This window comes from Pogona vitticeps, chromosome 3, assembly GCF_051106095.1.
Source record: "Pogona vitticeps strain Pit_001003342236 chromosome 3, PviZW2.1, whole genome shotgun sequence".
Lineage (NCBI taxonomy): Eukaryota > Metazoa > Chordata > Lepidosauria > Squamata > Agamidae > Pogona > Pogona vitticeps.
This window is the reverse complement of record NC_135785.1, coordinates 236,447,004-236,463,153: the sequence shown is the minus strand read 5'-3', so window position 1 is coordinate 236,463,153 and position 16,150 is coordinate 236,447,004. Positions and strand designations below refer to the sequence as shown.

Below are 16,150 nucleotides of genomic sequence, written 5' to 3'. Positions count from 1 at the left end.
CAGCAGCCTCCCTGCCTGAGACCTTGACTGAATTACCAGACCTGTCACCCAGAGGTGATCTCAAGAGTAGTTTGTTGTTCAGGGGAACATCAACATTCACACTGAGGCTATCCTAACAAGTCCTGTTCTGGATTTGATGGCTACCATACTAACTATGGAACTATCCCAACACAAAGCGGGCCCAACACATGTGGCAGGTCATTCTTAGGATCTGTGTTGTTTTTTTGGGGGGGGGAAGAATGAAAGTTGATTTTCCCTTTTTTTTGAAGGGGTTCTATAACCCCAATGTCATCGTTAGAACCATTTCCTTGTGAGGTTTGATGTCAGCAGACCTTCTCTGCAGGGGTGGGGTGGCCTTAAAATGATCCACCCTTGGAGACTTATGGAATCCAAAGGATTCCTGAATGCTGTGGGGAGTATCTAGCTGACAGGTCTGGTGATTCAGTCAAGGTCTTGTTGCCCCTATGGACCAGTGAGACAGAAAGGGCAGACAACACAATTGCTCCCAAGCAGAGTGGAGCCCTTAAATCCCCCATGGTTTACAGAAGATCTATAGATAATCAAACAAGCCAGATGTTGGCTAGAGCACGGGTGGTGCAATCTCAAAGTGAGTATGACTGGAAACTAGTGAGGACTTCTCTGTGTGCCTACTATATTGCAGTTAAGAGAGCAAAAAAGTTTTATTTTGCCAATGTTATTTCGTCCTTCAACTACCTCCTAGCAGAATTGGTCTGAGGGGGTTAACTGTTTGCTAGAACTGGACTCAAAATGGCTAGGAGTGGAATCATCAGAAATTTGCTGTGAGATGTTTGCTAGGTGCTTTCAGGAGAAAGACTTGGAACTTGATGTCACAAATTTTACAGTGTCTAGTGCACCATCTAGTCAGTTTTTAGGGATCAGTTTCAGTTCAGCATGTGTGTGCATTCTACTGCATCTCTATGATTTACTTATTGACAGATAAATGGAACAATTCCATGGGAGAATGCAAAAAATTGCTTTCCTAGGTCCTGATACTGTAGTTTCTTCTGGTAGGTTGGAAAGTGAGAGGCCCATGGTTCTTTTCTTACTTTGTTTTGACTCTTACAGCCATCTGATGTTTAAACATCTACCCCCTCCCAGCCCCCCTGTGGGCTGAAATAGCACCAGCTTCATGGCTGGTATGTGGGAGGGATGAGAAGGGCTTTGAACCCTATTGACCCACGGCTTCTTCTAATAGACCACCTTCTTGTACCCCATGACACTGGCAGTATGATGTATATCCCTGTTGACCATTAAATTCTATTCATGTCAGTTAAATTCTAAACAGGGCTGAAAGTGCACTGTCTTCACTAGAGCTCTCTAACCACCAACCACCCTCTGAGGACCTCACAGACGACTTTAAAAATCATATGTTTTGTAGCCCTCAACAAAATTGAAGGTGACTAGGATCCCACTCCTGGTTTAGAAAAAGGACTTTTGTTTTTAAATAGTGTGGTGGGAGGGCTGCAAATTATTTAAAAGATAAGTTGTTTTGATTTATCATTGTAAGGTGCCTTGTTTGTTTTAACAAATTAATAAACAAAATAATGTAATCGTCTAGGATAGAAATCTAATCAAGCAAAGGCAGAAAGGATTCATTACAACCTCCAAACAATGAAGATTGGAAGGACGATTGTCATTTTCATTAGGACATGCTTTTCCTGATGAGAATTATTCTAGTACATAACATTTGGAGACAAGAATGCAGGGGCTGAGAGAATTTATACACCAAATAAACCTGGTTCAGTTGGTGAGGAATTGTGGGGATTTGCTTCTGTCATGCCTCTGTCACCTGAAATCCCACCAGGCCTCTTGCTGAGCTTCAGTGTCACTTTCATTGCCATAATTTATGGCATTATGAGACATGCTTCAAGCATTTGCTCCTCAGCTTCCTCCAGCCACCATGCTGAATTTTGCAATTGCCAGCAATTGATTTTGTTTTGCTTTGGAGAAATGATCGAATCTATGATCATTGTCACCATCTTGCCCCAAATAGTAACTTGAAAAATTTCCTTGTTTGGAAAGCCATCTCCTAGAGTCCCCCACCTCAAAAACATGTTATTAGAGCTTGAACAATTGTAAGCAGAGCTTTGGAAAATGAATTTTCTTTAAAGACCTACAATCCTTCAATGTGAAATACTTAAATGACAAAGTATATTCTTATGACAGAAAGAGTAAAAGGAGCAGCAACTACCACCTACATTATATATTATCCCTTATCTTTTAATTTATTTTTTAATCTTCTATCCCTTTTGGGTTTTTTTTGGCAAATATCGCATGTCAGTGGTGCAATGACTATCTGTTCATTTCAGAGAGCAAATTATTTACTGCTTTTATTTCTCCCTTTAACACTCCCGCCCCCTCTATTTTACTGGCAAAACCCAAAACCACCATTAGCAAAACAGATATAGGAAAAAAGCATACATTTGGATGTTCTGTGGAGAGTGTTGAGTTCAGTCTCAGCAAACAGGAAGCTGGGAGTTTTATCAGCACAAAGGAGACAAGTCATTTGTGACAACTGGTGATCTTTCTGCAGTGAACAAAAAACCCAGGAAATGGATTGAATGAACCACAACTAATAAACTTGAACATTCAATGGGAACAATATTCAAGTTCGATAATGCCTTTAGTAACAATTGACTATTCAAACTTTCCCCAGAAGTAGGTCTCATAATGGAAAAACACAGAATAGAAGTGTTCCAATGAGAGTGATTTTCTTACCCTCCTTCATTTCTGTAACTGTTGCACTGTGCTCCATTCCAGGTCATTTTATTTCCTCTGTACGCCTGATATGTCAAGCATGTGGATCACCTCAGTTTATCTCCTTATAAGTCAAATGCCTGCGAATGGCTTTGTACATATTGGTCCCCAGTTCTTGTTATTGTTTTGTACAGTGTTCGTATATTCTGATGATAGAGAAATGGAACAGAAGTCGCAGACCTGTGTCATAAAAATAGAATCTGGCAGAAATAACTAGTGCTCAAGGCCATTGTTGAGATCCAGCCCTAGACATGGGTGCTTCGTATCCATGTCCAGGGGATATGAATATGAAGCACAGCATCACAGGTGCCACTGCAGTCCATTCCCACCCCCCAGAACCACTTCGGTCCACTCACTGGACTATGCACGGTGCACATGCCCATCAGTGTAGTTGCAGCAATCACAGAAGTAGTCCAGCTGGCACTCACCCACTTCTCCCCTCAGCAACTGAGCAGGAAGACTAATCTTCCTCACTGGAGTGGTTGGCTGTGGGGAAGTGCCAGTGGGGCTACTTCCGCAATTAGCGTGACGATGATGCTGATGGAGGCACATACCATGCAGAGCCCAGTGAGTGGACTGGGCTGGTTTAGGGTGAGTGGGAATGGATTGCCATGGCACCTGTGGTGCTGTGCTTCATATTCGTATCCTCTGGATATGAATACAAAGTCCCCATGTCTATCCAGCACCAATGTTCGAAGCAAGAGAACAGCAAACACTAAGCAGTTAGCATGCCAAACACTATGATAAATGCAGGTCATTTTCATATCACAATCAGGAACTGAAGCTGAGGTAACAGGATAATCCCCAAGGAAATTCTCCTGGACTATCCACCCGCTGAAAGAAACGGAAGGACTGAAAGAGAATGGAAGTCTGGAGAAGAACAATTTGCTGTCCTTAAAAAGCTCACCACTAAGTCATATAAGCAGTAACGCAGCAAGCTGGTACACAAGTTACCTTCTTTCTCATTATGCTGGTTGTGCTTCCAGAGGCCCTGCTCTTCACTCAAACACTGTTAGAAATATGCCACTCAGGGACATATGACAGGGCTTTTTCAGTAGTAGCCCCAACATTTTGGAATGCCCTCCCTCAAGAGATCTGTTTTGCTGCTTTTCTTTTCAAGTGTAGAGAGCCATCTGAAATGCAGACTATGGTAGACAACTTGTCACTCTCCAGGCCTGGAAATGCCCTTCAGCACCTCTTGGCCCTCCAGCATTCCCACACCACTTTAAAAAATGTACTTTCCCCTGTTCCTCAAACAGTCCCTTTGTGCCATCTTTAAGCTGTGGGAAACAATTTTGTCCGGTTATTAGCAACTGTTAGGCACAAATTATTCTGTTGCTGTATTGTGGTCCTGCTATTTTTTTCTGAGGGAAATAATTGTATGTTCAAACATAAGAACAACACTGTTCTAGATTCAAAACTTTTCAGTCTTATTTCAAATAGATGTGCACTTTTGTCAAGCTGATGATTAAATAATCTGCTGAATAATTTTTAGCTGTTGGTTTTTTCCAGTTCTGTATTCCAACAAGGCAGCATATTTAACCCATAATTCATTCTGAAAGGGCAGCAATGCAAGAATTAGAAAAAAAAATCATTAAGTGTCAGGACTGGAGATGGGTGCTTTGTGCTTAGTACAGCTTCATATGAATTATAAAGTGCAGCACCACAGATGGCACTGAGTTCCATCTCCATCCCCCAAGGTCAGGTGGTTCACTTACCAGGTTTCACACGGTGACTGGGGTCCTTCTTTGGCAGCGGTACTCCAATCCAGGCATGACCCCTGCCTCCTCAGGCAGCCAACCACTCTGGCAAGGAGGTGGGATGGAAAGTCTCCCTGCACAGCTTATAAGTGGTTTACTGTCTGGGGAGGTGGGCAAAGGCTGGCTGGGCTCCTACCTGGATTGGAGCCACTGCCAAAGAAGGACACCAGCAGCCTGCAGAGCCCGGTAAGTAGATTAGCCAGCCTGGGGGGGGGGGGGAGAGATGGAACTCAGTGCCACCTGTGGTGCTACACTTTGTGCTTTGTATGAAGCTGTAAGAAGCAGAAAGTGCCCATCTCTAGTAAGGATGTGTCACTGGAGACCTCAACCAAGATCATCCACACTCTTGTATCCCTGAGCACCATGTATGGGTGTGAAAGCTGGAGAGTAAATAAAGCTGAGATGAAAACAGTTGATTGATTTAAGATATGGTGCTAGAGGACAGCTTTGTGGATACCTTGGATTGTCAAAAAGACAGACAAGTGGGTCCTAGATCAAATAAAGCTTGAATTATATTTGGAAGCAAAAATGATAAAACTGAGGCTGTCCCACTTTGGGCACATAAAGAGAAGGCAAGATTCTCCTTAAAAAACCAATAATGTTGGGAAAGGTGGAAGGCATCAAGAAAAGAGGCAAACCCAACATTAGATGTAATGACTTCCTAAAGGAATTTGGAAGAGCTGAACAGGGCTATTGAGGACAGGACATTTTGGAGATCTCTCATTCCATAGGGTCGCTATAAGTTGGACATGGCTTGACTGCATGTAACAGAGGGCCAATTCTTTATTATTATCTGCTGTGATCATCATACATTTATGTGCATTTCCCCCAAAAATACTGTATTGAGTGGTAAACAGTCTGTTTTGTCTTAAGGATAAGAGTGTTCATATCCTGGTGGTATGCAATTTGGGGTAATATGTTTAATTTGGGTGCAAGGGCATCTAAAAGTTAGACCTTTTTTAGCTGAATGACTGAACTATGTTTTAAAGTTTTGCTGAAATAGGAAACAGGGAACTGGAAATCAGGAATAAGGAAACAGCCCTTGCATTGTAAGTTCAGGTTAGTGCTAAGAAGGGCCTTACTTGCTGTCTTTGGCATCTGCTCCGTAAGAGCTGACCAGGGTCCTGATCTCCTGTAGCTGACAGCTGTTCTCCCTTGCTCAATCTTGTCAATGATACTCTCTATGGAAGCTAGTACAGTACTTGGAGTCATAAACAAAAGACCCTATTCAGGAAAGACAAAGCCAAGTTAACTAAATATCTGCACTAAAGAAAAGATGGTTTTTTGTTGCAGACCTGGGGCAATATTACATTTTAGACAACATATCCCAGAAATCTCTAGCCTGCCTGGCAGTGGATATTCTGGGAGTTACAATAAATGGTAGTTCTGGGTGTAGTATAGGTACTGGCTGCAGAGCCAAAAGTTGAAGAGTTCAGTTCCCTAGTGTGCTTCCATGACAGGAGCTGGACTTAGTGATCTATAGGATCCCTTCCAGCTCTGCAGTTCTAATGTGGTGTTAATGGTGAGTTACCATCCAATTATTTTAGAGTTAAAATTAATTAACTCTGATAAAACTAACTTTTCAGAGTCTGTTCTTTTGCCACTGCCTCTGTGATTCAGAGACAGGAAAATATGTGTGGGAGGAAGTGAAGTCAGATCTGAGGGCTCACCCAAAACAACTGTATTGTCCCAGTTGATGTGAAAGGGAAGCATAGTATCACTCAAAGAGCCATATTAACTCACTCCAGGCTTCCATGCCTGTGCGGAGATCTGTCTCATCACAACTTTGAAATATAACCATATATATTAGGATTTAGCAATTATATATAGCCAATGAAATTCATATGTATAGCAAAGCTCAGCATATAGTGTCCCTCATATAGTGTCCCTCAATGAACCAAGGGAAGACAACCATTGTTTCAGATGCATACGTGCCTTCCCTACCTTTAGCAAAGGTATGCTAAAACAATAAAATACTCGGGATTCATCCTGAAGGAATATCAAAGGGAAATTCTCAAAAAGGAATTTCAAAGAAACATCCTGAGAAAGGGAATATCAAAGGAACTTTCTGGGAAAGAAACTTCAAAGGAATACCAATTTAAATTACTCATTTTATGGCATTTTGTGTGTTTCTTGAATAACTATGTAGTATCTTTGATTCTGTAGACTATCTTTATTGTCCATTGCTGTATATCATAGAATCATCGTTGTAGGTTTAGAAGGGACCTTGGAGGTCTTCTAGTCCAGCCCCTGCCAAAGGCAAGAGACTTCATACTGTCCCAGACCTCATTCCATCCTGGACAGATGGCTGTCCAATATTTTCTTGAAAACCTCCAGCAATGGGACACCCACAACATCAGGAGCCAATCTGTCTCTGCTGACCATTATTGGATAAATGCTTTCCTAAACCCTCAATATGCCCCATTATAATTTTTAAGAGAAAAGTTCTCCATACCTATCATTCTGAAAAGAGGAAATGACTCAAAGACCACACCCATTCCCAAATAACAGTTTAGTTGGGATTATGTGAAAAGGTTGAAGATATAAGATCAATCAGTCAAACAGAAATGTTCAAAAACCCCATCCGAAACCATCCATAGCAAATGGGACTCAGAGTAAAACCCTCACTGAGAAGCAAGAAAGTGACAAAAAGCCTCTCTCTGTTGACTCATCCTGACATACTTGTTTCTCTTAGGAGGTGGTGGTTTACTTCTGAGTAAATGCACTTCTTCTGAAGTGGGGGGAGGGAGATGAAAGGCCGCCATCTGGGCACTTGTTTACTTGCAAGTAGGGTCCCATTGTGGAAGGAGGGCTGACTTGGAAAGAGCAAAACAAAAAACATGGGGAGGAGGTGAACTATGCAACTTTTTTTTCCTACTAGGACAATAAACAAACATGAGAATGTGATCTGAGTTCATATCCATGTGTGTGTGCACACTTATGCACGCATGCTTAAATGCATGCATGCATCCCTTCTTTTGTTAAAAAATGACCCGGTCAATGGGACACATACACCCCTGGTTTCCCAGAGAGTTAGGAAGAAACAGCCTTACTCTGTGCATTCTCAAAGGCTTTCATGGCCGGGATCTGATGGTTGTTGTGAGTTTTTCAGGCTCTTTGGCCATGTTCTGAAGGTTGTTCTTCCTGAAGTTACACCAGTCTCTGTGGCCAGCATCTTTAGAGTTTGATCTTCATGTACGTAGCTCTGTTAAACTTATTCAGATCAATGGATGATGGAACCACCTCTTCAAAAGGAGCAAGTAGAATACAAGTGGGGTCTCTACTTAAGAACTTAATCCGTATTGGAAGGTGGTTCTCAAGTTGAAAAGTTCTTATGTTGAATCTGCATTTCCCATAGGAATGCATTGAAAACCATTTAATCCGTATCTGCTCTTTTCCGTCCATAGAAACTACAGTGGAACCTCTACTTAAGAACTTAATCTGTTTTGGAATGGTGTTCTTAAGTTGAAACATTCTTAAGTTGAAGCAAAATTTCCCATAGGAATGGACTGAAAACCAATTAATCCGTTCTGGCTGTTTTTTTTTATTATGTAGAGGTGCGTTCGTACATTGAAGCATTAGTTCCTATAGGAACTAATGCAAAGCTGGTTAATACATACTCTACCACTAGGGGGAGAATTTTTTTTAACCTAAGATGACCTAAGGTTAAAAAAAGAGCAGGAAAGGTTTTTTTTCCTGTTCTTATCTTGGATTTCTGTTCTCAAGTAGAAGCAAAATTTAGCAAATGGAGCTGTTCTTAAGTTGGATTGTTCTTAAGTAGGGATGTTCTTAAGTAGAGACCCCACTGTATGTGGATAAGCCTTAAGGGTATCCATCTATAGAAGAAGAAGGAACAGAGCAGACAAAACTTTGAAGAAAAACACCAGGAAACATTAAGTACTGACCTCTCCCTCTGCTGCCCGTGTGGACAGAGAGCTTTGGAATGGTACTCTTCTCTTGCCTCTCTGGGACTATTTTCTAAAAGAACATTGAGAACACAATAAACATTGCAATGATTTGAAATTTTAGCTTGAACAACAACAGCAACAACAACCAACAAAAACAACACAAATTCAGTCTACCTTGGACACTACAGGAATCTCCATATGACATGTGTTTCATGTACCACATGGTGCCAGAGCAGAGTCATCCACAGAAAATAGGGTCTTCCAAAGTCTTTCTAATCCAAGAGTGTCAGAAACCAATTCTTGAGGCAGCTCTGTCTTTCATAGTCTTCCTCTTTGTTTAAGAATCCAAGACTGTAAGATCATTCTGAAGACAACATAATCAAGACCCTAAAATAAAATGTTTTGTCAGATACACATACATTGCTTCTCGGCCTTCTGGGTAAGGTCAAGTGTAGTACAAGATGATAGCTAAATGGATTTTCTCTTCTACTGTGCCTCTTCAGCATTGTGTTACCAAAACCAAGGGGATAAGTGTCTAAATCGTGCTCCAGGAGACAATAAGTTCCTTCTTTCTGAACTGAAACTGAAATGTTATAGTTTCAGTTTCCCAAGGATTTTTCTATACACTTGGCAGAGTCAAATAGCCCACGGGGTTTACACAAGCGCTGTATTGAATTGAAGGATACTGAGAACTGTAGTCATATAAAGATGGAGTCTGTTAGGTTCTGTGTAAGATGAGTTAAAAGCAATGGAATGTGTGAGACTGTTTTTGCAGAGCTGACTGGTAAAGAGGTACCTGGTACAGAAGATAAGGAGGCAAGGCCGAAGAAGCTGAAAAGAAGACCAAACAAGAATACCGCTTAACTGGAAGCGAGATAAGGCACCTGTGGATCTCATGTGAAATATGAGTGGAGAGTTGGTTTAAGTTTTCTTGCAATTAATTGGTTGATAGATAGGCAGTGTCAGGAAGAAGGAGGTCTTAGACATGTGGAAAAATGATTGTTCGTGTATGTAAAATGCTGGTTCATGGCATGTTAAAAAATGCTTGCAGAATGTAAGAGGGGGAGTGAATAAGCCAGCTTGGAAGTCAAAATGATTTCTTAGCTTAGAATTTAGTTGTTCTTATTTTAATTAGAAATAGCAGCTTTATTTAACCATTGTAATGGGTGGATATGTTAAATGCTATTGCTTTACTGCAACAACTGTATTCTAATGAAAACTACTTTATTTCTTAACAAAACAAATATAATTTTTACAGAGGACTAATTTCTTGAAACAGCAGGACTTACACCTAAATCCAGGGGAGATTGGGGAAGGTCACAAAGTTGCTACTATATTTGAGTGGTCCTACTTTACCAGGCTGTTGTGTTGTCTAAGGAAGCACAAAGTCAATGCTTGTTTACTTGGAAAGGAAGCAAAAGTTTTCTTTTAAGGTCAGGATAGTCCATGGGGCTTATGCGATGCACTTCTGAGGCTTAAAGGACCTACCTCAGAGATAAAGGGGGTAGTTTTGCACCCACAGTGACTCCCTGTCCAAACATTATTCTCTCTTTAGAGAGAGGTGATCGTTACATTGAGTCATTTACAACACCCGTTGTCAAACCCTACCAGCTTAAGCCACCATGAAGAAGACAAGAGATGCTGTCTGGCAGCATTTAGGAAGATGTGAGTTGCCTGCCCCGCTTCTACTGCAAGGACAAAAATGGCTGAAATCCTGTTGCATGGTTGTGCAAATGTTGTAATTTTTAGACTCAAATTGCTGCCGGGTAAGAAATCTATGTAAGCTTTACCTGTTGCACGCTGAGTCAAACGACATAGTAGGAAACAGATGTCTATGGAGATTTCTTAACTTATGGCTAGAGATGGGCATGAACCTTCACACAGTTTGGTGGTTCCCAGCCTGCCTCAGCTAGTGGGCACCCAGAGCCAGCACTCGGAGGAGGGGGGCAAGGGAAGCTGGGTGCCACCTCTGAGTTGGCACCCACCAGAGGAGGCCAGCCTGGGAGCCACCAAACAACCATTTGGACCACAGGACAAACAGACATGAACCGCTGAACCAGCGGCCCATGCCATCTCTACTTTTGCCTGTTTGCTACCAAAAGTTACGTCATTTGTATAGCTGTGCAAATGGATTTCAGCCAATAAGTCGTGGGTCACCTTCAACAGATCTTTTCCTTGCAAATAAGCTGCCTTCAGGGATACATTTCATTAGCGTGTTAGACTTGGCCCCTTAACATTCTGCTGAAAGAAGCCAGAGATTAATTGAGTCACATTCACCCTTTTGCAAACAGGACATTTTCAAACCGAGTTAGAAGGCAAAAGGACTATGTTTCATAGATCACTATAAAAACACAGTTGTCAGGAAAACAAATGCAGTGTTTAAGAGTGCCAATATTTGTTTTTATGAGATATTGGAGAACTTTTAATGGAGGGAAAGGTGGGTCTCTGGGCACCAAAATCAAACACTGATGGGGTGGTGGAGGAGGAGGAAGAATGAAGGATGAGATTAAAGGCATCCAGGCTGCAATAGGTTATTAAAGCACACCCTGTTTCAGTGCCGGGTGCTCTGCTCATCAATCTCTGTGCAATTTGCAAACAAGATGGATGAGAGTGGTGCTCAGAGAAGCTACATTTCATGCCTTCCTTATAATACCATTTGTGTAACCAGGCAGTAACCTTGAAATGCAGATTTCAAAGGACATTTCCAGGATCAATGCGTTCAAATCAGTTACTCTCCTGCCAGCATGGGTTGAAATTGCTTAGCTGTCAAGGTTTCTAATGTGTGGCTTTGCTATGACTCTGTGAAATAAAGAAGTTCCAAATGAACATTGATGACAGCATGGAGACCTCATGGAGGAGCAGCAAGCAAATGATTTGGTCTTCTGAAAGTCACACAGGGTAGAGTGGGAATAAATTGTATTAGTTAAATTGCATGGATAACATTGCCTTTGGTGGACTCCTGTTTTGCTTCTTGACACTTGATTATATGGAGGAAAGTGAGGGCAGGAGAGTTAATGGAGAACTGTCCTTTTATTTCCCCAGGGGGTCGGAGCTGAGTCACAAGGCAGCACCACATGTTCGGACTTGAGCAAGTGCTGTTTTTGTGCTTCGCTTTCCCAGATCTACTAGAGCAGATGGAGGAAGGGGAGATGGATAAATTCCAGTGAGTTTTACAGAGTTTGGATATGCTGAACCATAATTGCCAAAAATGAAACAGAAGTGGGGGAAGGAGAGAATAAGTCATTTAGATAACAGGATGCATTGTTTTTTTTTATAAAAAAACTAAAATAATTGCAGCAGTGTTTTCAGTATTTGGCTTGCAATGTTATTAATTCCAATGTGTGTGTGTGTGTGTGTGTGTGTGTGAGAGAGAGAGAGAGAGAGAGAGAGAGAGAATTTAAGGGTGAGAAATTGCACCTTTTGCATGCAGCTGTTCGAGGTAGTTCCACGGAACTGTGCATTATAGCTCTCATTTCATTGGTGAGTTGTCCACAAGTACAGATTCTCCCAAGAAATGAAAACAGGTGATACAACACACAGCTGGGTGGAGACAGAGACTTCCCATTCTCTCCTCCATTTTCACAGATACTTTTCACAGACACAGATAGGCACTCTTACAGTTAGGAATTCTGTATCTTCTACCATCCTACATTTTATATTACATCTGTGAAATAAGATGCAGTTCTAATCCACAGATTTTATTATGTTTTTTTTAATGTGGATTATAAAAATGATTCTTTGAACTACTGTGCTGGAGAATCAAACCTGAACGATATCTGAAGGCTACAATGGCAAAACTGAGGCTGTCATATCAAGAGGAGGCAGTATTCTCTGAAAAAGACAATATAGTGGGGAAAAATTGAAGGTAGCAGGAAAAGAGAAAGATCAAATACAAGATGGACTGACTCCTTAAAGAAAGCCATAGGCTTAGATATGCAAGAGCTGAGCAGGGCTGTTGAGAATAGAACATTTTTGAAGTCTCACTCATAAGGTCACCCTAAATTGGAGGTGATGTGCACATAACAACAGATGGCAATTTTTTAAATATTGTCTACTGTTATCATCATACACTTATGTACATTTCCCAGTTGTTTGGTAAGCAATCTGTTTTGTCTTACGGATAAGACTGTTCATTTGACAACAACAGATCAATATGTTAAACTACACACAAAGACAAAATAGAAAGGTCTGATCACCTGTCTTGTGAGCAGCCACGGCCAGACAGCTGATCAGACCTTTCTGTTTACCATAACCACTTCTACATTTGGAGTTACAACTTGCAGAAAATTAGCCTTTGTGTTTGAATTGTCACTTATAATCTAGCATTTTAAGTTAGTTACTTCCGACTGTTTGCTCCAGCTCCTATCCCTTCTCCTTAAATAAAACCAGCAAGAAAGCAGTCTTTCTTCATCAGGTTCTCTGTATGTGCAAGTGTGAGATGTTAATCTTGGCTTACCTTTGCAGTGAGTCCAGGTTTATCCCCAACTAGAGTAGATCCACTGATATCAGTGGGATGTACAGAATGTCAGTGTTAACAAAGAAGTCTCATTATTTCAGTGGGTTAATGTAGCTGGACCTAATAGGATTCAGTAATTTGTCTGCAACTTGTTGACTTCAGGTTGGCTCAATTTACACATTACTTTTGAGTCATGGTAGCTGCTAAACACACTCTCTTTTGCTCTCTCTGTCACACACACAAACAAGCAGTAGTTCATAAACTATCAATTATACTTAGTGGACCCAGAGTTACATGTCTAGCAGGACTACTGACACAGTTACAGGAAGCACCCACCAGACTGGTGGATCTATGTAACGGGCAACTTGGTATGTTTCTAATGCAGTATTGGAGCCCGTTCATTGAAAGGAGTGTTTAGTGGTTACCAAGGAGCAGCAGTAATCTGTGCTTCAATCTTACATTATAAATACAAAGTTCTGGCAGACATTATTTCACTACCTTGCCAAGTGGCAGAATCCTGGGTTCTTGCACAGGTAAGCTATCAACAAATAACAACCCTCACAGTAGTAGGACATGCCAGTTTTTCATATTGTCTCATAGAATCATAGAGTTTGGAAGGGGCCTCGAAGGTCATCTAGTTGAACTCTTTGCCAGTGTGGGAAATTCACTGATGTCGCATCCCTGTAAGGGGGCCATTCAGCCACAAGCTTAACAACCTCCAAAAATGAGGCAATCTGTTCCACTGTCAAACAGCTCCTTCTGCTCTTTTTTTGATATTTAGCCAAAAATCCCCTTTGCTGTAACTTGAATCCTTTGGTTCAGCTCCTATCCTTTAGAGCAGCAGATAACCAACATGCTCAATCATCTGTGTGACAGTCCTTCAAGTATCTAAAGATGGCAATTAACTTGTGCCTTCAAGCATTTTCTCAGATGACTTGTTCTCCATACATTTTCTCAGATGACTTGGTCTCCATGCATCAAACCTTTCCACATTATATGCTTCTTGAGCCCTATTTTTTTAAAGAAGAAGCCCTGTTAGTCTGTGCAACCATATCCAGACAAAAATAAAAGCAGAAAACAAAAACAAAATGCAGAAATGCTGTAGCACCTCAAAGATCAACTGTTACACTTCATTGGCTAAGATCATATTGCTTATTGTAGTAAATCAGTCTAGAGCAGGCCCACTAAATCAATGGAGATTTGGTGAGTCAGCTCCTCTGGAAGTCCCATTGATTCAAGTAGGCCTACTCAAAGTCAAAGTCAAAGAGTAGGTCCCAACTCTTCATTGATTCAATGGCCCTACTCTAGTGTGATTTACTGTGCTAAGCAATCAGATTTTGGCCACTGACTTTCAGGATGAGAAGACCACTTGGGAATTTGTTCCTGACCCAACCGACTTGGAATTATTTTTTGTACTCCGATATTGTTGTTTCCAACTGTTTGATGGCCCTATTAATTAATAACCTCCAAAAAGTGCTATTATTAACAGTCCTGCTCAGATTTTGCAAACCGAAAGCCCAACTTCCTTTATGGAGCCAATCCATCTCATATCTGGTTTTCATATTTTGCTCCTGCCTTCAACTTTTCCTAGCTTTATTGCCTTCCCCAGTGAGTCTTGTCTTTTTTCATGATATGCCCAAAGGTCAGTAGCTTAGGTTTAGTCATTTTCACTTCCAGTGACAGTTAGGTGTGATTTTATCTAGAGCCCATTTATTTGTCTTTCTGGTTATCTGTGGTATCTGTCATCCAACTCCACATTTCAAATACAGTAAATCTGTTCTTTTCCCTTCCAGCTTCCTTCACTATGTAGCATTCACATCAGTATATGATGAGTTTATCATACTTTGACCACATCATGAGAAAACACGACTCACATGTGATTTGGCAACACATACAATAACAATTTACAGATTTTTTTTAAAGTGAGGACCATTTCACTGAATACCACATGGCCTTGGATTAAATCCTATTGAAATCAGTAGGGCTCATATCTTACTAGTTAGGCATAGAACTGCATTGTAAATTAGCAGAATTATTCTGCTTCTAATGGGAAATCTTGCAGCATTTTCCAGAGAGGGCTGCAGCATGGCAGAAACTTTGTATAAGTAAATCATGTAAAAACAAACAACTGCCTTAGAGAATTCCCAGTATAAATTTTACAGTGTATTAAAATGGAGCAAAAGTAGGTAAACACGGAGAAGGTGAGAGGAAGAGGCATCAGGAGAGGCAGGTGTGTTTGCATAAATTAGTCAGCTACCAGGGTCTGACAACCTAAGCAATGCCCTGTAGTAAATGAAGTACACTGAAGTTGGGGTGGTGTTAGGGGAAGAACAAAGCTGGGAAAACAGATGCTATAGAAAAAAATGGAGAAAAGGGAAAATGAATTGGGGAGTTAAAAGTCTTATTTTTAGCTATCTAATTAGCTTTCTGAGTTACTGATTTGCACCCTTCCATTGAAAGGATTAAAGTCTCATTTCTGATATATGTTCTGTTTTATGTGCTGTCAAGTTGTATCCAACTAACAGTGACCCTAAAAGGGCTTTCAAGGTAAGTGAGACATTTAAGGAATGGTTTTTCCAGATCCATGAGCTTCCATGGCCAAGCAGGGATTTGAACCCAGGTCTCCTGAATCCTAGTCTGCCATGCTATCTACTATACCACACTGGGTATCCACATGAGATATGTTTTGGGTGCTCCCAAATGTGTACCTAACTTAGTCCATCATCAATCATCATCATCATCATCATCATCATCATCATCATCATCATCATCATCATCATCATCATCATCATCAGTAGTAGTAGTAGTAGTAGTAGTAGTAGTGTTTCTCCTCCTCCTCCTCCTCCTCCTCCTCCTCCTCCTCCTCCTTCTTCTTCTTCTTCTTCTTCACTCAATCATTCATTCATTCATTCATTCCTATCAGAAGAAACCTAATGATGCTTCCAGAGTAGAAAGATGAGACAACAGGGCACCATTATTGCCCAGGGAGCGTCTAAATACATTCACAGTCCTCAAATTCTTCATGGAGGCTCCTTTTTTGTCCTCCACTCTGTAAGCTGGAGGTGGGCTGATGCCTGCTGCCATGCCCTTTGTTACTGGAATCATATCTGTTACTATGATGATGTGGGGTATTATGTTTACCTAACACTCACTGACCCATATATTTAATCATTGAGAAAAGCTGTTACCCAAAAAGTAACAGTATGTGTGTGAAGTCTTTGATTAAGCAGAGGATTCAAGATTCTGAC

The 16,150-nt window shown here is 41.1% G+C and overlaps 1 long non-coding RNA gene across 1 annotated transcript; it reads right to left on the bottom strand.

Annotated features, from left to right (window-relative positions):
• Positions 1-233: 233 nt before the first annotated feature.
• LOC140705395 (uncharacterized) lies at positions 234-10,459 on the bottom strand. Its single transcript, XR_012084776.2, has 4 exons — positions 8,621-10,459; positions 8,444-8,516; positions 2,740-2,924; positions 234-2,548 (listed from the first exon to the last, which is right to left on the bottom strand). It is a non-coding gene; the product is annotated as an uncharacterized LOC140705395 (long non-coding RNA).
• Positions 10,460-16,150: the final 5,691 nt, after the last annotated feature.